General features: G+C 35.9%; 1 protein-coding gene across 20 annotated transcripts in view; it reads right to left on the reverse strand.

The window, feature by feature from the left end:
* Positions 1-26721, reverse strand: part of Sox5 (SRY-box transcription factor 5) — a 983564-nt gene that overhangs the window by 713275 nt on the left and 243568 nt on the right. For all 20 annotated transcript variants that reach the window (XM_058576214.1, XM_058576205.1, XM_058576209.1 and 17 more), the window contains one exon: positions 3026-3122. The gene's annotated coding sequence lies outside the window, so the exon portion shown is untranslated. The remainder of the gene's footprint in view (positions 1-3025; positions 3123-26721) is intronic.

Below are 26721 nucleotides of genomic sequence, written 5' to 3' on the forward strand. Positions count from 1 at the left end.
GAGAGAGAGAGAGAGAGAGAGAATTTTTTTTAGTATTTATTTTTTTTTTAGTTTTCAGCAGACACAACATCTTTGTTTTTGTATGTGGTGCTGAGGATCGAACCCAGGCAGCCCACATGCCAGGCGGGCACGCTACCGCTTGAGCCACATCCCCAGCCCACAAATATAGTATCTTAACAAAAAGAAGCACTAAGCAACTATGTAATCATTCTGGGATCCCATTGCTTGCATATTTCCTAAGTATTAATATTTTATTCAATAATATTTGTAATAATAAATTTTAACCCATGAGAAAATTTAAAATTTCTCAGGATTTTATGATCCTGAGCTAATTTTAACTGATGTACTTTCAACTTTTATGTCAATTTTGACATGTTTATATATGTTCATGTAAGTGTATGTACATATTCACAAACCTAGAAATGCACTGTAACCTTACAGCAGACTCTAACTTGCTTCGTTTAATGTAACATCATATATAAGTTTGTGTGTTTTTAAAAATTCTTTTAAAATATTTTATTTGCTGCATAATATTCTATATGTATACCCAGATTTATCTAATAACTGCTCTCTTGCTGAATGGTTTGGTCAATCTCAAATTCTTTCCCCTATAAACACATAAAATGAACATGTTTATATTAATTTTGTCTTCTTTTTAAATTATTTCATTAACTTAGATTCTTCAAAGTGAAATTGTGAGACACAGCTAGTTAGGCCCTAATATTCATTCTCTTGTTCTTCTGCTGTATTAACAGTAGTATCTGCAGGCTGATAGGGTGTGACTGGAGGGAGTAGGTCCCTGGGGGTGCCTTTTAGCAGAGCTCTCTCTGTTTCTAGATCATCATGTTAGCAGCTTCCCTCCACCACATTCTTTCACCGTGACATTCCGCCTTGCCTTGAGCCCCAACAAATGAAGCTGGTTAAATATGGACTAAGAACTCTGAAACTGTGAGCCCTCAAATAAACTTTCCTCCTATAACATTGTTCTTGTCAGGTCTTTTAGTCACAGCAGCAAAAAAGCTGATGGAAAAAATATGGAAGTGAACTAAAAGGGGTGTGGCATCTTTCAAATGATGTCCTTATTGGGAGGACACATGCTCTTTTCTTACTAAAAGTTCCTTCCTGTTCTTGGAATATGGGCATTATTGCTGGAATATCAATTCTGGATATTCCAAAACACACTAGGCAAAACTCATATGATCAAAGTAGCAGTAAGAGATGAAGGTCCAAGGTCCCTGAAGTCTGCAAACACTTGCTCAGCTGTGAAAAAGCTTTGTAGACTTAACTTAAGAGAAATTCAAGTTTCTCATTTTCACATGGTTATTTTGGATTCCTTGCACCCAAATGTTTTCGAAAGTAAGAGTAGAAGTGTTTCACAGGATGCTTTGGAAATATTTCAGCAATGGGCAAATAGCAATGGGCAAATCACTTCTGGGAAATATAATGAGTCCCCAGTATTATTGAAAGTACCCATTGCCCCATGCTCTTAATATTGTATTATAATTACAAGCTACTTTTTGCCAGTAAGATAGTAATTGGTTATAACTTTGTATTTCTTTTATTTGTTTTTGCACTGAATAATTAATTTCTCATAAATTATTTGTTCTTATATCTTGTTTTTGTTTTGTTTTGTTTTTTGTTTATTTGTTTGTTGGTACCAGGGATTTAACCCAGGGGCAAGGTACCACTGAGCCACATCCCCAGCTCTTTTTGTTTTTAAGACAGGGTCATCGAAATAAATTGCTTAGGGCCTCTTTAAATTGTTGAGGCTGGCCTTGAACTTGTGATCCTTCTATTGCAGCCTCCAGAGTCACTGGGATTATAGGCATGTGCCCTTACACCTGGCTATCATGTTACCTTTTAAATTAAGATATTCGTATCTTTCTTATGTAACAACTCTTTACATTTGATATCTGCCATATTTGTCAGAAGTATTAGTGGCAATTTGTCATTTGTCTTTTAACTGTATTTATCCTAGTGTTTTTACTTGTAGAACTACGGAATTTTTACATGGTAGTTATTCATTTGTGATTTATTCCACTTTTGCTAGCATAAAAGTCCATTATTAAAAACTATCTTTCTTATATATTATTTCACTTTCTATACATATATGGAGACTGATTTCCAAACATTTTAATCATTATTTAAAAATTTAACTATTTATGTTCACAAATGTACCTTGAAGTGCTAGAGACCTAAATCTGAACTACTAAAAAAAAAAAAAAATAATAAGTCCTAGGTCACTATGCAAGAAGATCTCTTTTTCATGATTTGTTTTTAGTTGTGAACAGAAGGAGATTTCCACTAGAGATGATCCTCTTCCGAACAGCAGAACTCCTTACTTCCAGCTTTTCTTGCTGTTATCCACATGACTGTGAGTCAGCCAAAGGATTTTAAAAGGATTTTCAACTCTAGGTCTGTGGTCAGACTTTCAGTTCGTGCTCCCAGAGGATAAAGTTTTGGAAAAGACAAACAAGCATTTCATACGTGCACACACATAGATGCCCATGAAACTTTTCCGCGAGCATATTGGCAAATATTTGTTTGGTCTCAGAAAAATTTCACTTTTGTTTGTGTTTACGGAAACATACCCTGGAATACTTAATAGTCTATGAAAATTTTTCTAAAATGTGTGACCAACCCATTGTGACCCAAAATATTTCTTTGCAGCAGTAACAAAAAAAGGAGCAACAAATGTTTTGTAAAACATTTTTCAGTGGAAAAAAGAAACTTTGGCAACTTCAAGAAAAGTGTGTGTCATTGAAAAAATGAAAAGAAAAGAAATGTTGCTATCATTTTCCAGTGTAGAGACATTACCTACATAATGAGTCTCAAAATTATAATTATAAAGCCAGTTGACAACTGAATATAAAAGACTGTGTAGTATATTTTTATATGCATAAGTTTCGTACATTTTTACTTATAAAGTAAAAATAAGACAAGGCATATAAAGTTCCATTTTCATGAAGTAGCAAATGCAGCAATCACTTTTTAAAGGTACATATTATATTTTTTCTGAGCATACCTTTTTCTTTCCCAGTACAGTACCACAAATCCCTGTTCAGCTTTCAGAATCTTGTAAACTGATTCAAACAGGAATCGTGTCATCAGCAAGAAGAATGCTGAAAAAATAAAAGTAGACCATTAACAGTGTTTCATTTATTAAATATATATTCATATATGTAAATTATACAAACTATAAATATAGATTTACAGATATCATCATAATAAAATTATGATTTATGAAAGAAAAGGCCTTACCTTTCTATTATAAATTTGCCAGAATTAATGTAAAAATGCTTATGTACATGTTATATCATATACAGATATGCTAATTTTCTCAGAACTTGTTCCTCTGGTCTAATTTTAATGAACATATCCTGCAGATACTTCAGGATGGGCTATACTAAGGTAGATTCTTATTTCTTGGAATTATTTATGAGAAGTCTTCAGGTATCTTCTGAGGTCCCTTCCTTGACAACAGGAACACTTTACACAGTCCTTGTTCAGCTCTTTCTCCATGCATCCCCAACTATTGATCACTATGATGCCATTGCTCAGTTCACCTTCAGAAATACTGCCTTACACTGTCTTGAAGAAATACAATTCTGACTTTGTTACCAATTTACCAACTCAGGATAAAAGTGGCCCCTGTCAATCAGTTGAAATTCCCAAAAATCAGACTCATGAAAACAGGGAACCCATCTGTGGTGGGTTCTGGATTGGTCCCTCCTCTAATGTCAATTCAATTCAAGGAAAATTGAGAGATATTTCAATGTTCATTTTTAAAGCATCACTGATTATTACATTTCAATCACACCATTTATAGTATTTGAACAGTTTTACTATCACACTATATGTTCCTGGAACATGACTGGTATATGGGGGATTTTATTCAATCAGAACTTTAGTTAATAAGCACAGAATTCCAAAAGTCAGCATGAACACAAGGAAGAATTCACATTACTTCATTAGTTTACTAACTATTCCATTGGAAAGTATTCCAAAATGAGAAAATGTATCATTAAAAACACCAAACATCAATAATTATGCAGCTAAAGTAAAATAGAGGCTGTCTAAAAAGTGAGCCAATTCAAAAATCCACAATTTTTAATTTAAAATTTTTTACTAAAAAAACTGTCAAACGGGCTGTGGCTGTGGTTCAGTGGTAGAGCATTTGCCTGGCACGTGTCAGGTACAGGGTCCAATCCTCATCACCATATAAAAATAAAATAAAAGTATTGTGTCCACGTACAACTATATATATATATATATATATATATATCCTCAAACCTCAAACTCCACTTTTTTTCAGTTCAATGAAATGTCACATTTGACCAAATGCACAGACTATCATAATTGATGTGTCAGAAATTTTGTCACATTATGTACATAGGTAACAGAAATTCACAGGTGGTGATTTTTACCCACAAGAGGGAGCCTATATGTTTACATTTTCATCCCAGAATTTAAAAAAAACAAATTAAAATATAAAATTCTAAAAATGTTTATTGATACCTGCATCATTATGTCAGGTCAAGTTTTGAGAAAATTGGATCATATTTGACATATTTTTCTAAGTCAGAAATAACAGTATGTCAGAAGATTAGAGAGATAATTAGAAATTCAAAAAATTTCCTACCTATTTTGTTATTTGTTTTATTCACAGAAATGAAGATGTAGTTGCCAAAGCAAGTCTAAGAGAAAACTCCTTTTAGGTGTTAGTAACATTTGTTTTGTAAAATTGACTAGAATTATTATGAGCACTCTGCACCCAAATTTAATTACATAGTAAGGAAATGACATTTCAGTCATCCTCTTATGAGAAAAGTTTTATATAAACCAATAATTTTCTATGCTTTTATGGAACAGAAAACACCTACTTAAAAAATTTTTTAAGATCACCATTCTCTCTAATATCACTTAAAACTTGCTTAGGAAATGTGATAATGAGCATAATATCATAATGAACTTTCCTTTCTTATGTGTGAGAAGTATATTTTTTTCTTAAAACAAACAAAAAACCTAAGGTCAATTCCCTTCTATCCTATAACCTTGTCAGCAATGTCTTAAGGTGCTAAGACTCTGTGTATAAATAAATGTACTCTGAGTTTTGAAAAAAAAAACAAATGAACTCATCTTTAAAAACTATCTCCTTAAAAAAATTGCCATCTATAAAATAATTTTGGCAACTCATACCAACCTAGAGTGATCTGTTCTATCACACTCAGAGACACGGAAATAATGGAGTTGAAAGGGGTCTTGTGACCCTTTGAAACTGTAGGGAAGATGGATGGCAAGAATTCTGTCCCCTCCCAGGATCCTCGGCTCAGTTCCTAGAAAGTATCATATGGCATGGCAGGGAGCTGACGAAGAAGGGGTTAATCACCGCTGCTGATCTTCCTTCTGGAATTCCAAGCTACCCATTAAATCATTGTTTTTTTCTTCCCACTAGGGACGGTGAATCTAATGGACCCAAAATCAATACCTTATAAATGACATAAAAAATATATTCATTTTATGGACTAATGTACCCTGGTGTCTGAATCCTATTTACACCCTGTGCTTTAAAAAGGAACAACAGACCCATTTCTGCCAGTAAAAGGTTACTCAGTCACGCTAGTGACATGCTGCAGAATGCACTGTCATACTAAAGTGCAGCAGGAGGGAAAGATTGGTGGCTGCAAAACCACTATTGTGGAAACTTTAAACATGGTGTGGTGAACTTGTGTTAGGAAACACCACTAGAGAGGAGCATGCAGGTAGCTTCAAAGACTTGAGCCATGTTCTGTGGTGACTTTACATGTCTCTGACTCATCCTCCTGCTTTATAACTTATGTATATTACTTGGAGTTTTTAGTTTATCAAGTATGGCATGATAAATCTAAAACCACGCCTATAATCCCAGCGGCTTCAAATTCGTGGTTTAGTCTCTTCATTCAAATTCTACAATGATTTTCAAAACTGGATTAAAAATACTAATCGGCAGAAAAGCCCACTAAAGTACCAAAGGGACCTTAGCCAAATAGACATAGTGTGAGATCTAGTCATATGAAACCACAGGCAGAGGCAATCTCTGCCAAGACAGAGGGTACTTCATTTATCAGATACCACAGGGAGTCACCGAAACAGGTGACTATAAGTTTGTGTTTATCAACTGAGAAAATGTTGATGAGAAAGTTTTACATTTACACAATATTCTCCAAATTCAGCCTCACCTTGAAAGCCAATTGTATCACTCAGAAAGTATTATGCTTAGGTTTTAAAAATCAATCCTAACTTATACTAAATTTAGTTTGAAAACACCTTATTCTGCCTTCAATATTTTTAAGATATCAGATGAAGAATGACCCTATAAAGCACAAGGATGCCTTCAATGCCAAGATAAAAGTAAGGCAAAGATGGTGCTAAAGAGTTAGAGAGGGGAGAAAAGGAAAGAAAACTAACAGCTAAAGGAAGATCTTCTTGAAAATTCCCACCAGACTTAATTTTTTGTTACAGTAGATACAAATCTAAATAGAGAATAATGAATAAAGAAAAGCAACTTTAAAACAGAGACTTCTTGAGAGAATTCTAGCAACAGGTCGGCATGAGATTTTCTGTTCAGTTTTGGCTTGACATCCATATAGTTATAAAATTACAAAAAAAAAAAAAATACTGTTGTTCTTTATTCCATTTGCCAACCAGAGTCATTTATCCCCTATTAGATAAAGTATAATAGACTCTACGGAAGGGGTCATTGGCCTTCCATTTAATGATATTGCCAGCCCCAATCTGCATTTTCCCGGCAATGTCCCTCAACACGGAATAAATGGCTGATCTCTTCACAATAACAGCTGATTTCTATTTATTAAGCTAAAAAGGTCACCATTTTCTACGGCTGGGCCGCCCTGCACTATTGATAATTTTATGCATAAACAAATGGCAAATTTGTGCCACATAAATATGCATTAGCAATTACTTTTTCCTCGGGCAACGCTCACCGCATGCAAATGTGTACCTCGCAGGGCCTGGTAGCTTTTGTTTTAGCTCTTGAACAGTGAAACAAAAGAGCACAATAAACAATTTTTAAATTGCCAATCAATAAGCAATGCAAATGCAAAGGTAAATGGCAAGGAACTTGCTCAGAAACAACAAAAGTGAGCGAAAAGGGGGATGGTGGAAGGATTTTCTTTTTCATATTATTTCATTTCTTTCTCATTTATAATGAAAAGGCTAAAGTACTCTTGACACAGAACAGCTAGCTAGGCTGGTACCAAAGCAGATGCCAGATGGGGAAAGGAGGAAATATACACATGTTGAGTAAACACACACACACACTAAAAAGAGGGTAAAGGAAAAACTGTGTTCCTATGTGTGATTTCAGAGACATCACCTTGTCAGATTTCTGATTTCCAATTTCAGAGATTCAAAGAAGTTTCAGTTTCAGCGATTAAGAAGAATTTTAAAACTAGGAGGAGCTACAGAGATATATAACCACTGCACTTTGCTCTGCTGCTTTTCAATAACATCAGCCACGAGGAATACACATCGCTAATAATTAGCATACTATTAAAAGCACAAGAAAAGGGGATAAATGAGAACCAGGCACAGTGGCCTATAATCCCAGTGGCTCAGAAGGCTGAGGCAGGAGGATCGAGAGTTCAAAGCCAGCCTCAGCAAAAGCGAGTAACTCAGTGAGACCCTGTCTCTAAATACAAAATAGGGTCGGGGACGTGGCTCAGTGGTCAAGTGCCACTGAGTTCAGTCTCTGGTACCAAAAAAAGAAAAAGGGGTAAATGAGAAATATTTAAGTAGGAAGCAAAAAGCACCTGCAAGCATCGCCACTTCCTCATACTACAAAATGTTCAGGATCAAATACCTGATCTCAGGAAAATTTAAGAATGATGTCCAGGCACTGGATAAAAAGATAAAGGAAAGAGACAACAGGTATAAGAAATGTAGGACACAAAGAGTTCCCTAATTTGAAAATAGGAACAAATGATAGCTCAAGATAAAAGCTGACTGTTTTGTCAAGAATGAACCTTAAGAGATTTTCTTTTTTTTTTTTTTTTTGATAACGCTGTGTTCCATGCACTTTTCTAAGGGCTTTGCACTTATATCTATCACACTTCATCTTCGCAAATCTCCACAGATTGATATTATCACTGCTTCTCCCATGTACAGCACAAGAGATATGAGGACTCTGAGAAACTTAACCAGTTAATGAAAAACAAGGCCAGATCTGTGCTTTGACCCTGTCTGATGCCTACACCTGCAAGCATCACCACTTGAAATACTGCCATCCACTCCTAAAAGCCACCCATGTTGATCCTACTGAGAAATCTCTCCCTAAATATGCTCATGGATTTGCCTTTGCATAAATAAGTCAAACTATATTTGAAAAATTTAAATTCAGGGCTTATGCAAGTATCAAGTTATTAAAATACCTTAGCCTTTATAAGATAGACAAACGGTAATTTGCACGTTAGTATGGCTATATCTTAATACATTGGTGCATGTACATGGAGAACATGCCATGTTCTCAAAAATTATTTGAGAACAGAAAAAAACACTTTGGAATCCCCATCTTGATCATAATATGATTATAGGTTTTACTGTTACACAAATGATTAATTTAATAAGTTTTCATCACAAGCTGGTTAAATTAAATACATAAAGTATTTAGAGACTAAATACAAACAGGCAAACCTGGAAATCTAAAACCTGTATGCCCCTCTGTTGTACTCAGAACCAACTGGTTTCACAGGACTTTAGACATGTACAACGGAAGTCAAGCTTCTTCGGAAAAGATCATGATACTTCTTTTAGCAATATTTCCACCAGACTTGGAAGGCTAGGGATATGGATAATACCTTTATGAGAATAAGTACAAGATGGCCCTTTGGAGTGCCGTTCAGATATGTGTCACCTGCCTGCTATACATGAAGGTCCTCAAAAAGACTATAGTTTTCTTAGTTAGAAGAGCATTACATCTAATACTAAACCCCATCTTCTTCATAGTTAAATAGTTTTAAGAATCAGTTTTCAATTACTAGAGATGAATTATAATAAAGATAAAGATTATAATAAAGATTCTCTTATATATTAATTCAAATAATTACATACTGTCCTATTTTTTTTTAAATTTTCAGTCTTCATGACTGAACATACAATAGACTTGAGTATAGTTTACTATCACCCAATATGTGCCTAAAGCCATTACTTTTTAAGAGGCCAAGTTTAATTATCATTCCTTGTCCAACTTCAAACTACATAAAGTAAGGAATTCAAACTAAAACCATATATATTGCAATTAAGTGCAGTTTATCCAAAATTTATAAATACTTGTAGCCTCTACTACATAGAAAGTATGTAAATGGAAATGCACAGGAAATATGTAAAAAACAAGATGTGTTATACAGACAATGCAGTAACAGAAGGCTACATGTGGGATTCCCAGTCAGAGGCTGAGTCAAACTATCACATTATTTATCCCCAGTCACCCCTCCTTTTTTGAGTGCAGGAGATTGAACCCAGAGATTTGTATGTGCTATACATGTGCTCTAACACTGAGATACACTTCCGGCACCCCCATCCCAGTTTTTATAGCAGCAAAATTTGAAGGATCCAGAAAGTCACAGAAATCAACAGGACATTCCAGTGAGAACTTGGTTTAGATGGCAGGAGGAGAGCCAATGCCTCATTTGCCCTGGGTGAGGGGCTGACAGCTTCTCTGTCTTCACTCCTGTCTCTCCCCATCCCCTGCTCCACTGATCCTGATTCAGATCCACTTCTGTGGGCCAAGTTTCCTAGCTCCTTTGCAATCATCTTCCAAGTATATTCAGCCACTGGCAGGCAACTAACTGATCAAGGTTTAAAGGTACCTGGGAAGGGTGCAGATAAAGGAGGCTGTACAGATATGCAGGTTATGTCTCAATCTTCTTTTCACTTACTTAAATCGATTCTATACAATTAGAAACCCGTTCAAAAATAGAGATACTACTAAAGGAACTCTCCATTAGCCATCTCCAAGGCTCAACATCTGTCAACCTTCTGCTCTTTGAATTTCTCCCCTCCCTTTCCTGGCAGTGCAGGTATGTCAGTGGTGAAGCCAAGTAGCAGCTCCATTTCTTACTGGTTCTACCTCCTGCCCGACAACCCCCCATGGTTCCAGCTTCTACCCAGGTAACTGGTAACTCTGGCTGCTCCATGGTAGGAACTTCCTGCTGTTCCTGACTCCTAGCTTACTCTATTAACATTTTTTTATTGTCAATGTATCACAATTTTCCAATATTATACACTACCTTTTAAAAAATAGAGTGGAGTCTCTCTTCCTGCTTGGACCCAGACCATAGAGTGCTTATTTTATTTTATTTTTTATCATCTATTGGAAGAATCTCATTTATCCCTTATTCACAGGTCCCATGAAGTAGCTTAAGGCTTCATAAAGTAGGAGACCCTTTCAGCAACATGGACTCCAAGATGCAGGTCCAGTATTTGCCATTCTTTAAATGTGGTGCCCCATATAGAACACACACAAAGTTTTCACATGCAGCCTATTGTATACAACCACAATCTATTTCTATTCTATACCTTTTATCATCTGCTTATTGACATACTTTTAAAAAATGATTTGTCTTAATATATGGGTTAGTGAAAGAGCAACAGAGACCTTCTGCTCCTGGAAACTCTACCTCAGTGACTAACATCAGGGAAATGTGCCCAGGCTATTTTAAGGAGGTAGCTCAATCTGGCATGAAAATACATTTTTCCAATGGTAAATGGCAGAGGCTGGTTAACAAAGTTTATGTCTTAGACAAGACATGTTTAACATGTAGGCATTTGTTTATTCATAACAAAACATGACCTTCTGATGTTAGGAATAAACACACACACATCATAAAAATGACTGATGTTCAATGGCTCTCACAAAATTACATTTTGAAAAATTATGGGATGATGAATCAAACATATAGATTAAATTTCCCTGAAACAGACATGTGCTTAATAATTAATGGGAAAGGATAAAAATAGTATTTATGATTTTATCTTATCCAAAACACTTGAATAATTATGCAGTAATAATATTGCTAGATGAAGACATACTTATCGTATCTGAACTATAATCTGAGAAAACTGTAAAATAAAAAAGGCTTTAAAATGAAAATGATAGACTTAAATTCACAAGCTGTAACTTCATCCTGCCTTAATATAAAGTCTTATTATAATAATATCAAGTGCACAATAAAAGATTTTCACTAAGAACAATTTACAAGACTATCTGATTTTTTACAGCAATCACAACACAGCAAAGAATGAGATATGGAGATGGAGAAAAAGAAGAGAAAAAGGAGAATACAGTCAATAATAGTAGAGGTCTAGTAAAAGTTAGGTAGAACCAGGACCCAGTAGCAAGAGAACATCTCAAATTCTGCTTCCAGAATTGGTTTTCTTCCTGTACATATGGAACTGGACAGGTACTGAACAGCCAGCAAAGGTCACCCAGGAACTCAGTGAATACAACAACTGCTAAATGAGTTCCTATCAAAAGAAAAGGAACATTCAGTCTGGAAAAAAAAAAAATCAAACTTGAGTGTGGAGGGACCACCACTGAAAACAAGCAGATATTCAAAGGGTTGTCATCTGGAAAAGAAAGACTAGATATATTATCTATTGCTCCAGATGAAAAAACAAGGTTTGTTTTGTTTTGAGGGTGGTATTATGAAAATGTAAATTTCTATGCGTTAAGAAAAATAACTTTTTTTTACTGAGTTGTCTAGCAAACAATAAGATTGGCTGAAGGAGGTCAAATACTGTAGGGTTTAATAAGGGCTGTTTATTCCCTTTCTACTTTGCTACTTACTGTCTGAGTGATCTCTGACATAGTCACTTCACCTATACATGTCTCAGTTTTCTCAACTGCAAAATCATCCAAATGTATACCCTACCAGGAAAGTAAGAAGATAAGAGACTGCTGGACCATCTGTCAGAGGCCTACCAATCGGATTTCTAAACTGAATGGGATATTAGATCATCTAGCTTTGAGACTCATTCTAATCTGAGGCTAAATTTTTCATTCCTCAAAGTTCAGGTATATATGTTCATACCATTTCAGGCAAGGAAGGCTACCATTAAATATTTAAAGTGTGTGTGGCAGGGTAGAGTTTGCTGCAATTTTGCATTAAAAAGGTTATAACATTAGATAGAGAAAGGATATTCATTTTTGACTGAAGGCAAAGCCAAATAAAACTCACAAAGTATTTTCAGTCAATTAAAGATCTATAGCATCATAAAACAAATCAAATGTGATTATTTAAGGCAGCAATATCCATTTTTAATAAATTTGCTTCATTAAATTTTCCTCCTTTTTAAAGGTACTACTTATTCAATGTACAGAAAATGCCTGGATCCCAAGGAAACATGAACAAAGTACTTGTACTTTTTGAATGTGAGGGCCGCCTCCTCGTTGCTGTCAGCAGAGCCTTTCCACTACTCCTTCAACTGTGTCTTCTGTCACGGCCACTCAGCACATGGCAACCAAGAAGAACACAGAAAAGCAAGCTCCATGGGGCTAGAGGGCATCTTCAAAAAGAGTGATTTTCAAATCCTTTTATGCAATGCCCCGGGGTTCCTCTAGTTATTTCCAGGAATGCTCTCAATTTTTCAAGAAATTCTTAAAACAAAAATCACTTTTTCTTCTCCTAACAATTATAGAGGTCTTTAGGCTTTTCAAGGTATTTCTTCTTCTGATTTGGTTCTCAGCAGTTCTGTAAGGTGGGTCTGAGGGGTTGATCCCTTTCTCTCAAATTAAAAATCTGAAGATTTATGACTTGACTGCAAATCACAAAACTATAAGGAAGCAGAGAAAGAAAAAAAAAGTAAAAATTCAAGTCCTGTCTTCTTTCTGGCCCACTGTTCTGGATAAGAGAACCCATGCAGGACTTTAAGAACCTGAAAAGAAGTAAATTTGAAATCCCGCAAACTTTGGAAGCATTACTTTCTTTCTGGAACTTTGAGCATTTATTGGGATCATGAAACACTCTTTTCTTGCCTTCTCATTAATTGATAGAATATTTTTTCCACTTAAATTGACATTAACATAGTTATTTTCAACTAAAGGTGATTTTTGTCTTCTGGCGGACATTGGGCAATGTCTGTCAACATTTTTTATTGTGCCGATGTGGCAGATGTTGGGATGCTACTGTCATGGAGTAGGTAGAGGCCAGGGATGCTTCTAAACATCCTGTAGTGTGCAGGACAGCTCTCCACAACAAAGAATTATCTGATCCAAAATATAAAAAGTGCTGAGGTTGACAAATCCTGGATTAGCAGTATTTTTATTTGAGCCAGTTCCTTCTGTCCCTGACTTTTGTTACATAAATATAATAATGCTTTCAGAATGTAACATTTCCTGGGTGTTAATGACTGGCTTGGCATAAGGTGATCAGCTTGTGTCTAGTCACTAATTCCATAAAATGCCCTAGGCCTTCATCTTTGCTGTTTGATGATACACTGAATAGTGGTTCAAGTGACAGAGGTCACCATTACAGAGATAAATGGATTATAAAATCATTTGTCATAGTATTTATAACACTTATAAGAATGTTAAAAATAAAGCAATGCAAATGGGAGAAATCGGAAACACACATTTTAATAAAATGAAATGGAAATGGAAATTTATTTGTGAGTAAACGAGTCACCTTTGACTTCTCTGTTATGTAGAGCACACATCAAAAACTTCACAACAATGTACATCCGATCTTTAAAAGTGAGTTTGGTTATCTTCTTATGTGCTGTTATTCTATAAGCATTACAGGAATTAATAATATCTTCTTCTCAGAGAAAGCTATTAACTCTTCAGCCTTGCCCTGTTCATATTCTTAAGTCAAGGCTCTTGACTGTTTCCTGTGAGCTGGGCCCAGTCCACCATCTCTGGATGAAGCATTAATCCTACTATGAATGCAAGAAAAGCCTTGATTCTAGGGCAGCTTAGTCCTCACATATGCAAGCACCTGAATAATGGCTTAGGGATTTAAAGACAAACTTTTAAATTCACATATCTCTTTAAGAATCTGATGAAAGCTACAAACTCACTGTATATTAATATGATTCCACACTAATAGACTATTCTTTACAGTCTTCTTATACCTCTTTATACTATTATACTTATACTATTCTTTACAGTCCTCTTATACCTCTTCAGAGGAAAGGTACCAAACTGACTTTCTTTGGGATTATCTTTTTAAAGAGTATTTTATAGTCAAAGTCTTAGAATATTGAGATAGCATCTTCCTCCAGTGCAAAGGACATGTCACTCAGGGCAAAGATTAGGCATGCTTACTGTCCATTATAAAACATTAAGATTCCCTGAGGTAAGTTTTTACTCCCTGAAGTATAAGTATCACTAGGCTGTGTTTGAGTCTCCATACAGGAATTAGGGCTCAAGGCATTGGTACTAATGCTAATACTCTGGCTACTACTGTTACTGAGTGTAGTGAACTATCTTCTTATCACAGATCCAGGATTTTACTGTCATCTCCAACCATCCATGAAACTGTGGCAGTCTGTATTAGCTGGACTTCAGATTTTGAACTTTTTCTTAAATTTTGGAATATTTGCATATACAAAATGAGATATCTTGGGGACAGGACCCAAGTCTAAACCTGAAATTCATTTATGTTTCATGAACATACACATAGCCCAGAGGTTATTTTATACAATATTTTTAATGCACTTGCTTTTAGACTGTGACTCATCACTGAGGCCAAGTGTGGAATTTTATACCTGCACTGTCAATGTAGAAAATTAGATTTTGGAGCACTTGGGGTTTCAGATTTTCATATTAGGGATACTCAACCTCTAGTAGTTTTAACTGCATGCTTTCTATATGCTACTCATTTTGTTAGGGGCCTCCCAAATATTACTGACATTCATTCTGATTATAACATCCATGAAGGATCGATTATTTTCCTCATTGGACAGAAAGAAACAAAGATCTGGATAAATCAAGTACTTAGCCTAGGCTACACAACTAGCCAATGTTGGAACCAGGAAGGAGGTTGAGATATGGAATGTGAGCTCGGATTATGTCCTTAATCTTTTTCCTTTTCTGTCTTCCCCCTCTGAGCCACTCAGCTGGTGACACAAAGGCACAGTCCCTGCCCTTGAAAGGATAATGCTGTAAAGAGTGAGTATAAGAGTCAGAACAGTATTGTAAGAGCTTGGATGGAGTATTCACAAAAAGAGAAAGACTCTAGCTTCTCCTAGAAGTCTAGGATAGCTTCCCAGACAAAAAGATTACTAAGGGGGATCTTGAAGGGTGATTAGGAGTAGATTAGGTAAAGAAGTGGCCGTCATATATTTCCTGATTTTACACATGAAGAAACAGAGGCTCAGACAATTGGCCAACGTCACCTAGCTCCTTTTAAAAACAGGTTTGCAGTTCGATGGCTGATGAGCTTTTACTATCCCTTGCTGCCCTCAAAGATCATTCCCTACATTGCATCTGGCAAAAGGCAGTTCTCAAAAATATCTATTGTGTATACTGTTATTATTCTCCTTTAATGGTTTTTTAAAAATATGACATCATTAGGCACTATGTATTTGAGGAAATAGTATGTGAATACAGTCTCATAAGATTTTCTCTTTGTTAGGATGGGCACAGCACATCACAAGGTATTTAAAGTGTTAATAAATCAGTTGGATATTTAAATGTTATTTTCTGTTAGATTTTATTGAAGGACTTATCATGGTTATAGACAAAGTTCCAACAAGGTCAACATCAATGTTCCAAAGGCATGAGCAGGTAAGCTAAAAAGAGATCAAATAAATTGTTTAAATGTTACAGCATAGGTAGTTCTCACGAATGTCTCTGCAACCAGTCTAACTTCCATTAACATAGTTAGAAACTCTCTGATATGAAGAAAATTACTATAACTTCAGATATTACTCTAAGGAGCTATTGCTGTAGAATAGAAATGAAGAGATGTAGATAAATCTGCTAATGTTCATCTTATTCACATAAAGTGTGCAAATAGGAACAGAAAACAGAAGCACAAAAAGTTTCAAGAAAATCATGCCCAATAAAGAGATTTTAAATCAGTTAAAGCACTTTTCTAAGTTTCTGCTATAGTATGTTTATAAGATATTGATTTAACATTCGAGCAGCCATCTTTAATGTTAACTGCCATCTTATAAGTTTCACTTTCCTGTACTTTCTCTTACCAGAACTCCCCCCATACCCATTAGTGACCTACCCCGTGGTACCACAAACCTAAGCCAATACCAGAAGGATACAACCCTTTGCTCTGGAAAGCTCCATGGTACCATCGACCTAAGCCAATCCCATGCTATTCCTCACCTGCCTAGTTGTAATGCAATGTACCCCCAAGCCTATCCCATAGCACCAAAACTACAACTCTAAACCCATACCCCACAAAAGCTGAACACCCAATTATCTCGGGGCCTCTCTCCTCACTATAGAGAGATGGCCTTTATTTGTCAGCTCTGACAAATAAACTTTCTTGTGGATCTCTGTCTCATTTCTTGGTCGCCTGTCTCTTGCTTTCTCACTTTCCTTTCAATATTCATATTGGTTCTAATAGAAACTCAGTATGGTTTGGTAGACAATACAGAATTGGGAGGTGGGGTAACAAAGAGAGATTTTATTAAAAGAGCAAGAATTTACTGCTACAGCCCTGGTTGACCATTCTCTGGTTTCTTAGGACAATAAAGTCACCACCAGAAACAATGCCATGCAGAATGTGACCTGGATAAAAGGGGACCATACTAGTAGCTGGGAAAAATGTACATGAACTTGCTACGGCCTCTTCTCCATGATTGTTCCTGGTCTAGTGGATGGAAGCTATATAAAATAAGTACCACAATTCATCCCAAAACACTCACAGAGGACCTGATCTGAAGGAGGCATTGTGGTAGGATGACAGAGATCCAAGTGAGAGATGGAAACAAAGACCCCCACTAAGGAGAAGAAAAACTGCAAATAGGTAGTTGCATTTCAACAGTTATTTCTTGTTTTACCAGAGCCAGCAGTGAGCAGGGGTTGGGCCAGCTACAAAGATCAGTGACAGACTAGATCAAAATTACTGACATCAGGGTTATTAATATTAGTCAATACCATCAAACTGTGGGATTATTTTAAGGTGAAAAAAATTGAACATTGCTTAACTGAATTTACTGAAAAGGAAACTCACAGATGAGGATTAATTACTGGAAAACTCATCTAAAGCTGGGTGTGGTAGCACATGCCTAAAATCTCAGTGGCTCTGGAGGTTGAGATAGAAGGATTAGAAATTCAAGGTCAGCCTCAGCAGTTTAGTGAGGCACTAAGCAATTTATCCGAGATCCTATCTCACAATTAAAAAAGAAAATTTTTTTAAAGGGCTGGGGATGTGACTCAGTGGTAAAGCTACCCTGGGTTCAAGCTCCAGTACCAAACACAAAAGCAAAAGAAAACTCATCTAAAGTTCTATAAATAAGATTTGATTTGGATTTAAAAAAAAAATAAACAACTTTAGGATACTCTATTGATTCAAACAAATTTCTAATCCTGTGGCAAATGTTTCTCAATATTTAAGCAATACCTTAGGACATGATTTATTCTTATTTGTCACTTTATCAAACAAATGTAAAGATCAGGGTCTTTCTGTATGTTTGTTTTACTTTTTAATATTGGTAATCTAACCCAATTGGGTCTCTCTACCACTAATTGAGTCTATCTACCACTAATCTCATCCCCAGCTCCTTTTATTTTTTATTGTGAGTCAGGATCTCATTAATTTGCTGAGGCTGGCCTCGAATTTGTCTCTATCTCCTGAATTGCCAGGATTACAGGCATGCTTTTTCATGCCTGGCAAGACCAGTAGATTTGTAACAACGTTGAAACCACAGCAAAATGTGTCTTTAGCAGAGAATACAAGTTTTGTGAGGCTTAAAATTTATATACTATTGAATATTCTCTTTAAAGAGATACAAAATTATAACCTCTTCATATGAACCACAATTTTACAAACTTTTAGAGAGATAAGAGAAGGTAATCTATCTTTGGCATGATTAAGGGAATTTTCCTACTATTGATAGTTTTTATGGCTTAGATATACAGTGTTCCCCAAAGCTCCTGTGTCAATGCAAGAATATTCAGAAGTGAAATGACTAGATATGAGGGCTGTAACCTAATCAGTCCATCCTTGTTTGAATGGACTGACTAGGTGGTAATTTGTAGGTAGGTGGTACGTGGCAGAGGTGGGTCATGTGGGGCATGCCCTGGAAGGGTTCATTTTCCATGTGGCTCCTTCCACTCTCTCTTTCTACTTCCTGGCCACCAGGGACTGAGTAGATTCCTTTCACCCTGCCTTCTGCGATGAATGTTTTCCCTTACCTTGGGCCCAGAGCAATGGAGGCAATCAATCATGGACTAAATCTCTGAAACCATGAGACCCAAATTATCTTTCCCTCCTCTAAGTTGTTCTTGACCAGTATTTTGGCCCAACAACAACAACAAAGAATACAGTAGTTTAGAAAAAACTTCTTTCACTTTTACAACTTGTATTAGGTAAGGTCATGTATAATTTTTGAACTGTATCAGATTGAAAAAAGCCTACATCAAGTCTCTCATGAGGTATAAGATTGAAGGAAATCTCCATGGAGCAGCTTTTAGCTACAAGGTTTAAATCCACTTGCTCTTCAACTCCCTGCAAACTTCCAACATGCCATGATTAGGGGAAGGTTCACACATGGTATGACCTCTGGCCCTGAAACTTGGTCTTCAGGTGAAACTCATAATCAGATGAGTCAGCAGTAGGCTTATTCTTAGGAGCCACTCCCACCCTGAGAACATAACTATAAATGAAAGTAACCTGAGGTGAAGTAAAATGTCCACTCAAACTAAAAGAGATTGATTTTCCTTTATATGGAAAGGAAATCAATTCAACACTATAGATACAGTAAGTAACGCGATGGTAGGGAAGTTATACAAACAGTGTTCACAATCAACTTGTAAATTTAAGAAAAACATACCCCTTGTGATCACATTGCTAATTCTCAACCAGGTCCAGGAAATGGGCTATACAGCTTTACTCACTTCAAGGAAAATCTAACTCTGCCCTTTCATCATAGCTTTTTTTAATGACCTTAAACTTTAGGTGGTTGCACTGGTCACAAATTAAATCCTTTAAATAAACTATTATGTTTTCTAAATCTATTGTAACATTTAAAAAAAAAAACTTACATGGATATGGCTGTGTCTACAAAATGAATCTTTAGCATAAAGTACAAATACTGCTGGATACACAATGAGATAGGAGGATCAACACACCAAAGACTCAGACTGCTAGGCTGCAAAAACGAAACAAAATCAAAACAATGATAAATGAAAAAAAGGAGACAATAAACTTTTAGGTTATGTAACTTAAAGACATATATGAATATTCCAGAAGGTGGGCATTTGTATACCAACAGTAGTGTTGAAAGGAACCTTACTGGAATCCCATTTTTTTTAAGTTAAGGGGAATGACCTTTCAAGGGGAATGATCCTATGACCATGCTGATAAGGCCCACTGATACCAATTCCTGAAAACTGAATTATACTTTTCTACGGTATAATCAGAATTGTGTTGTTCCTTAATTTTCTCCTCTTCAGAGAGCATAAAGTATCAAATTTAATTGATATGTTTCCATTGTCCTATAGTGTTGACCATTCTATAATCAACACGTCATAACAACAAATAGCAAGAGAATAGAAATAGCTACATTCAGTGGAAAATATCATGTGTGACATTCTGATCACCTTAAGTATCTCAAAGAAATAAAATCTGGAGGTTGCTGCTACAAAAGCAATACAAATAGATGTGTTACTGCAGATTCAAAATGCTAAACAGAATTCTGATGTAGGGACCCCACAGAATTTGATCAAATGTATCCATCTGTTCACCTTCATGTAAATAATGCTCACACAGCCAGTGCTGGGACCTCTCCTTGGACAGGCCTTGAGACTTTCATTACATCTGTCACTTGCCCTGTTTATAGCTGCCTCATCAGTAACTCATGGGCTTTTTTCTTAAATCCTCAAAAACAGCATCCTGAGGACACAGTACCAGGAAAAAGCTGTTTCTGTATTTCTCTTCTCTCTTCTTTCTTCTTTTCTGCCTCAGTCACTAATACTCATATCAAATATAATTCTTTTTTTTCCAGTACTGGGAATTGAATCCAGGGCCTTGTACACACTCAGTAAGTGCTCTATCACTGAGTTATATCTCCAGGCCTTTTTACAATTTCAAAATCTTGCTAAATTGCTCGTGCTGCCCTCAAACTTGCAATCCCCCTGCCTCAGCCCACCAAGTACCTGGTATTCCAGGCATGTGCTATCATGCCTGGTTTGTAATAAACCCTTCATGGAAGCCTTTCAATTTATCATTTCCACTTTCAAAACTCAGAGAAGACTGTTTCATAAGCAAATATGAACACCACTGAGCAAGTGCTCTCACTTTGGGAAGCAGCCCCCCCCCCCCAATCCTCACATGTGGCACATGAAAAGGAATCACCCAAATGCACAGTAATAGCACCCAACAGTTCTAAATAGCCTACACTGTTGACACTAACAGAATACCTCAATGGTAAACAACAGTACACTTTGGCTCTTATCTTTGGATGGACTAGATTGTTTAGGTGGCTACACCTTGCTGATGGCAAACCTGTTTCCTAAAAAGGCAGTGACCCCTCCTCCACACAAAATAGCTCTGACCTAACCAGGATGAAGTAGGCAGAAGGCGAGTGAGGTAAATCTCATCTATAAAAAGTGAAGGATGCCTTTTCTGTGATCTTTTCTCCTGGGAAAAAAAAACACAGTCCATCTTAACCTCCACAGAGGGCAAAATAAACTATTATATTTTCTAAATCTATTATAATAGTTTTTTTAAATAAAACCTTTCATGGATATGGCTGTATCTACAAAATGATTCTTCAGTATAAACACTGTCCTGCAGTATGGGAAACAGCCATGCTTTCTGGAGTTTACAGGATTTTACATTAGTAAAGATAAACCTCCTCCACAAAGATTTCTCTCTCTCTTTCTCTCAAAAACACAGACACACACACAAAATAATAATAATAATTATAAATAAAAACACTCTAAATAGCCCTAATTTGAAAACTCAAAATTTTTTTGAGTGGTATCATGATACCAGTGAAAAATTCCATACCTGACCTTATGTGACAGGTCATAGACAAAATGTAGGTACACTAAAAATATATGACATTGTCTTCAAGCTCTATGTATACAGTGTATATGAAACAAATTAATTTCATATTTGGACTTAGGGTTCCATCTCCAAGATATCTCATTATGTATATGCAAATATTCCAACAAAACAAAACAACACTAAAATCTGAAATGATTTTAGTCCTAACCATTTTGAATAAAGAATTCTCAACCCATAATACATTTACTATATATAAGTGTGTCTGCATACATACTTCTTTATAAGTTCATATATATTTATAAACCTATTTATAAGTTCATATATATATGAGCACAACACACACATACATTGCCATTTGGTTTCTTTTACTGGCAGCCTTTTTTCCTTACTAATTACATTCCTTTCATTGTATTCTTCTCTTTAACAAACTAACAAACCTCTCCCCTGCCCCCTCCTCGCCCCACCCCTCTTGTGTACATACGCTCATCTGCACATCATCTTTGCTGCAACATAAGAAATTAAACAGAGGAATGACGCATGTCATGGCTATTTTAGGCACCCCAAAACACTTTAATCCTGAAATTTAAAATTGCATGCATTGTATATACAGCATGAAGCAATCTGAAGGGCAAATGTGTAAACACTAAACTTCTTGCTCTCATCACTTCTGTTCACTAAAGAATACTTTGGTCAGCAAACCACTGTTTTGTATATGACATTTTTATGACATTAGGAGGATTCAGTATGCTACACCTTTAGACTACAGGAACTAGGATCTGTGTACCATATTATGTGTACCATATTATGATTTTTGTTAACAATTCAATAAAACTCTCCTTTTACAACAGTGTGTTATTTTGGAATATGGTTCATCCTTGAAATCTGAGCCAATAATAAAGAAACTGAAGGGAAATTAAATCTGAGAGTGACATATTCTAAAATAATGCTGCATAACTTTATAATATCTTTCACTGGAACACCAAACAAAAGTTTTTCTGAAACTCCATCAGAGGGCATTTAGCTTCTGAATTAGCAGAAATGTATCTTTATAAGCTCTTTTCATTTCTTTAAGATATGATCATCAAAATTCTCCTGCCTTCATCTTTTCTCATGAATATTTCAGTGGGAGCACTGCAAAACAACTTAATAAGAAAAGTTAGCTCTGCTTCCACATGATTTTGAGATTTCCTCACTGATTTAGAGAAGTTACAAACACAGTCACGTTATAACAAAGCCACCATACCTCTTCTGCAGGGCCTTCTCTACAACTCTGTAACCCCAGTCAAGACATCAGACTCTGACGAGTCCTCGCCATGGTCCCTAGACATGTCCTGAAACCTGGAAACAGGTGCTCCTGTGCTTATTTCCCTCTCCTTTGACACAGGCATCAGTTATGGATATGACCTAGATATCTAAATATAATGCCAACCTCGTTGGGACGCTACCTTTGGTAAAATTTGAGAAGCAACAGTTGTGACTTTCTCATGGTGATTTTATACACTTCAACTTTCCGTGTAATGTAAAATGTGATCATTCTCTTATGCAACAAACATGTTCTCTATATTTATTTTCCTAACTAGGCATGATCACTTCACAATTTATCTAGAAGGCAAATCTGTAATCACAAGATATTTTGTTCTTAAAAAAAAAAGTTGTTTGAAAAAGGCTAAACCTTTTTTACATTCTTAGATGGTATAATTTCAGCCACCTGGAGAAACCTAAACCCCACGTAGCCCTACACAGACACACACCCCCATCATGGTCTTGCTTTAATTCCTAATCTATTCATCATTCCAACTGCCAGTTACTTGAACTAATGATTTTTTATATTTAACAATCACAGACATAAAGGTAGTTAGGCAAAGTGGTTTATGGTTTTAACTACGAAGAGACTAAAATATAGTGTAGTTTCTTCCTTATTCATCTGCTTCAGTTTCTTCCTTGTAATTAAAATTGTGGCTCCAACCTATAATTCGGTTAAAATTTTGAAAGTGACTGATACTCATTACCAAGGAGGCTTATCTAACATGATGTATATTACAGAGGACAGCACTTATGGTTTTTAAATCACTGGCTCTTTCTGTTCAAAATAATCAGTGCTGAGCTTCATCTTCTACAGCTTTTCCATTCTCAGAAGGCTTTTTTCTTTCCAATAAAACAAATTGTTCTCTTCTTTCTCCATGTATTATGATCTGAAAAGCAGTCCCATACTACAGCATGGGTATCTGGAAATGGACTTTCATTAACTACTACAAGTGACCTGCTCTAAGTCAATTGACCAAAATAGGCAAAATCCCCACACACTCCTTTAAATATTGCTAAAGCTACAGTATTGCTTCAAATAATGAACAGATTTTCTGCAACAGGCGAATGACTCAACAAGCCAAGAAGGTCTGATGCCTTTTAAGACTGTCTTTTGTATTCTCACTGCATTCCTGGTGCTGAGGGTCAGGTCAAGAACGTGGGGAACTACTGCACTGTGGAAACACAATGTGTATGGGTCTGGAACTGTGAGTGACTGCTCAGAACATTCTCCGAAGGAAAAGAATTGTGCAAGGCCATATTGTACCAGCTGCTAACTTATAACTGGCACTGTCTGCTCAGCCAGGGTAGCAGTGTTTGTTCTGAAGTTAGCACAGAGATAGTCCTGGGCCAGCATTCACATCACAGGTCTGTCCTTACCCCTCTTCCTATCTCCTTCCTATTGTCACTTCCATATGAATGCTGGATGATAGATATTGAATATATGTGCATGTTAATGATTTTTAAAAAGACATTAATTATCTGAATAAAATTAATACTTTTTTTGAAAAGACACTACTCCTTCAAATATTATATTTTCATGTCCAAATAATGACAAAGTTAAAGTAACTGAATCTAAAAGGTCTACCAAAACATTATCAAACTTCTCTTCTTTCAATTCCAAGTTCATTAAGAAAAAAAAGTTTCAAAATATTTTATTCCTTAGAAGTGAGTGACAGAGTCAGATATTAACTACAAAGACATGTTCTGTGAATTCTTTTGTAGTAGCAAGTGTTAACAGTACTAAAAGGACAGCTGCTATATGTTATAGTTCATTTCTAATATTTTATATAAATGTTTTTCATTTAAATCTCAAAAAAATATGATGAGGGAAGTATGTGGATTCATCCATTTGCTGAAGATCACACAGGTAGAGAGATACAAAATCATAATTCTAATTCTGACTCCAGGTATTTACTTTTCAAAAAAGAACCATAAGGGAAAGAGAAAAAGAACTAACTAGAAAAAGAAAAGGGAGTTAGATAAGTACTTGAATGTCTAGAGGTCAGTATGTTAACTCTATAATCCCTACTTTTCAACATGTAGGGTATCATCAGAAATTTTAATATTATTAGAAAAAAATGACAAGAAAAGGACATTGAGCAATTATCTTACAATTAAATTTCTATGTACTGACTCTGTGTGAGAACATACAACAGCTCTCAAAATCCAAGGATAATTCATAGCCACAGATAATGGAGTTGTTCTTTTCCTTATTTTCAGGGTAAAAGAATAGAATTCAGAGATTTTATCACCCTACAATGTTAACTTTCTGGGTTTCTGGACAAATCTCTCTCCACTAGTCACTCACCACTGGTTTGGGAGTAAATCACATTTCAATGACTGTACTGAGTAGTTTTGACTCTCAATTTCTCTACAATATTACAGAGCATTTGGTAATCTACAGCATGCTTTTGATGTTAGAGCCCTAACTTAAAATATAAGAATAAGTTGGGAAAAAATAGACATAAGTCTGAGAGAATGAAGGTGTTTACAAACTACCTGCATTGTTGGTATCTAGCCAGGTGAGCATCTCATATTTAAGACTGTACTTTTCTCCTTTTGAAATAGCAAGTATTTATATTTGGGTATATTTAAAAGCCTTAGAGAGTATTACCTACTCAGCCAGGGGTTCACATTTTACAACTTATTATCTATTGTTTAAAAGATTTAAAATTTTCTGCACACTGTCTTCAATTCTCCAGAGAAAACAAGGCTCTACAAATTCAAAACAAACACACACTAGAGTTTATGTGGTAGCACTTTTGATTCCCTTAAATGCCTTCCCAACTGGCTCAGGGATATGAATCATTTAATAAATTAATTTAGGAAAAAAAAGAAAACTAATTTATCCATCATGAATGACATTATTTCCTACTATGGCAATTAAGTGCTTCCAAAGTTCTGCTCAAACACAGGCTGATTTTTAATGGCAAAAATGTATCTCCTTGGATTTGATGCTTCTTCTTTTTGCTAGTCTTGATTTTATGATCCCTACTAGGTACTTAATTTTCTAAGAGTAAAGAGCACAGAACAACCCTTCATTTTCCCAAGGCAAACTCAAAGCTAAATAAAATTCTTTCAGGCATTTTCTGAAAGGAACAAACAGAAGTACAAACTTTTCCTTGTGAAATTTAGCAAGAATGAAGCAAGGTTGGAATTTAGGGAATATCTGAGAACAAAGTGAAACATGATTACCAACAATTTAAACTTATTTTTAAACAGCTTTTCCAAAGCCACAATGCTGTATCTTTAAAGGTTGACAGAATTCTGTGAGTGAAATTCTGTCAGTGGCAACTTTTTGTATTCAGAAAAAGAGAAAAGCATGCCAGAAAAGAAAAACCTGAGGAAAGATGGAGGGATCACCCTCCATGTAAGAACTGAATACACTGGAATTCGCATCTATCTGCATTGACTCCATGCCTTAGCTAGTTACAGGAAGCCTTAAAAATGGTGTTAAATGCACCATCTGGAATCTTATAGAATGAACTTTTACCTGATGGTTAGTGGCAATTTATTACTAAACACAGAGAGATGTGTGAGCTATTTTGGACTCAAATAGGACATTATCTTTACAACAAGACCAATATTCACGAAGTGACACAGCCACTGAGCAGCAAAACAGACCACCGAGATTGTAAAGCTCCTACAGCATTATGGATTTCGGTCTGTGAATCAAGAGACTTTTTATTCCTTCTGTTTGTCTCTCCCCACAACTTCTTTCTTCCAGGAAGTCATCCAGGAATAGTTTCTCCAAAACTACAATCTTTCAACTTTCATGCTTTATGTTTTAAAAACACTATTTGGCCTATTTATATAGCCCCCAATCCTGAGAGTAACTGGTAGTCTACACACCGCCCAGAGTTGCGAGAATCCAGTGTTGGGATTTTACTGCAGCAGGCATCATGCACTCATTTGAAAATTTCTTTCCATTCTATCATTTTTGTCTCTGAGTACATTCTGTATGTGTGTGCCTTAACTGAAATTTAGTCTGTAGCTATCAACAATGGTGACCTATGTTTTTGAAATGATCCTGGCATCGTTTTATATAGAAAATGTTCCTCCTCTAATCAAAGCCACTTAACATCCCAGCAGTAACAAGAATTCCAGGTCTCTGGACTCTCCACTCTACCCTGAGGTTATCTGTGTGCTGCCTGCCATGAGCCAGCAGATGCCGTCAACTTCTGCCATGTGGAAGACCCAGGGACAAGACGCTTGTAAG

Source organism: Marmota monax, unplaced genomic scaffold, assembly GCF_021218885.2.
Source record: "Marmota monax isolate L192 unplaced genomic scaffold, Marmota_monax_Labrador192_F-V1.1 WCK01_AAM20220418_F8-fsc00012, whole genome shotgun sequence".
In the NCBI taxonomy this organism is placed as follows: domain Eukaryota; kingdom Metazoa; phylum Chordata; class Mammalia; order Rodentia; family Sciuridae; genus Marmota; species Marmota monax.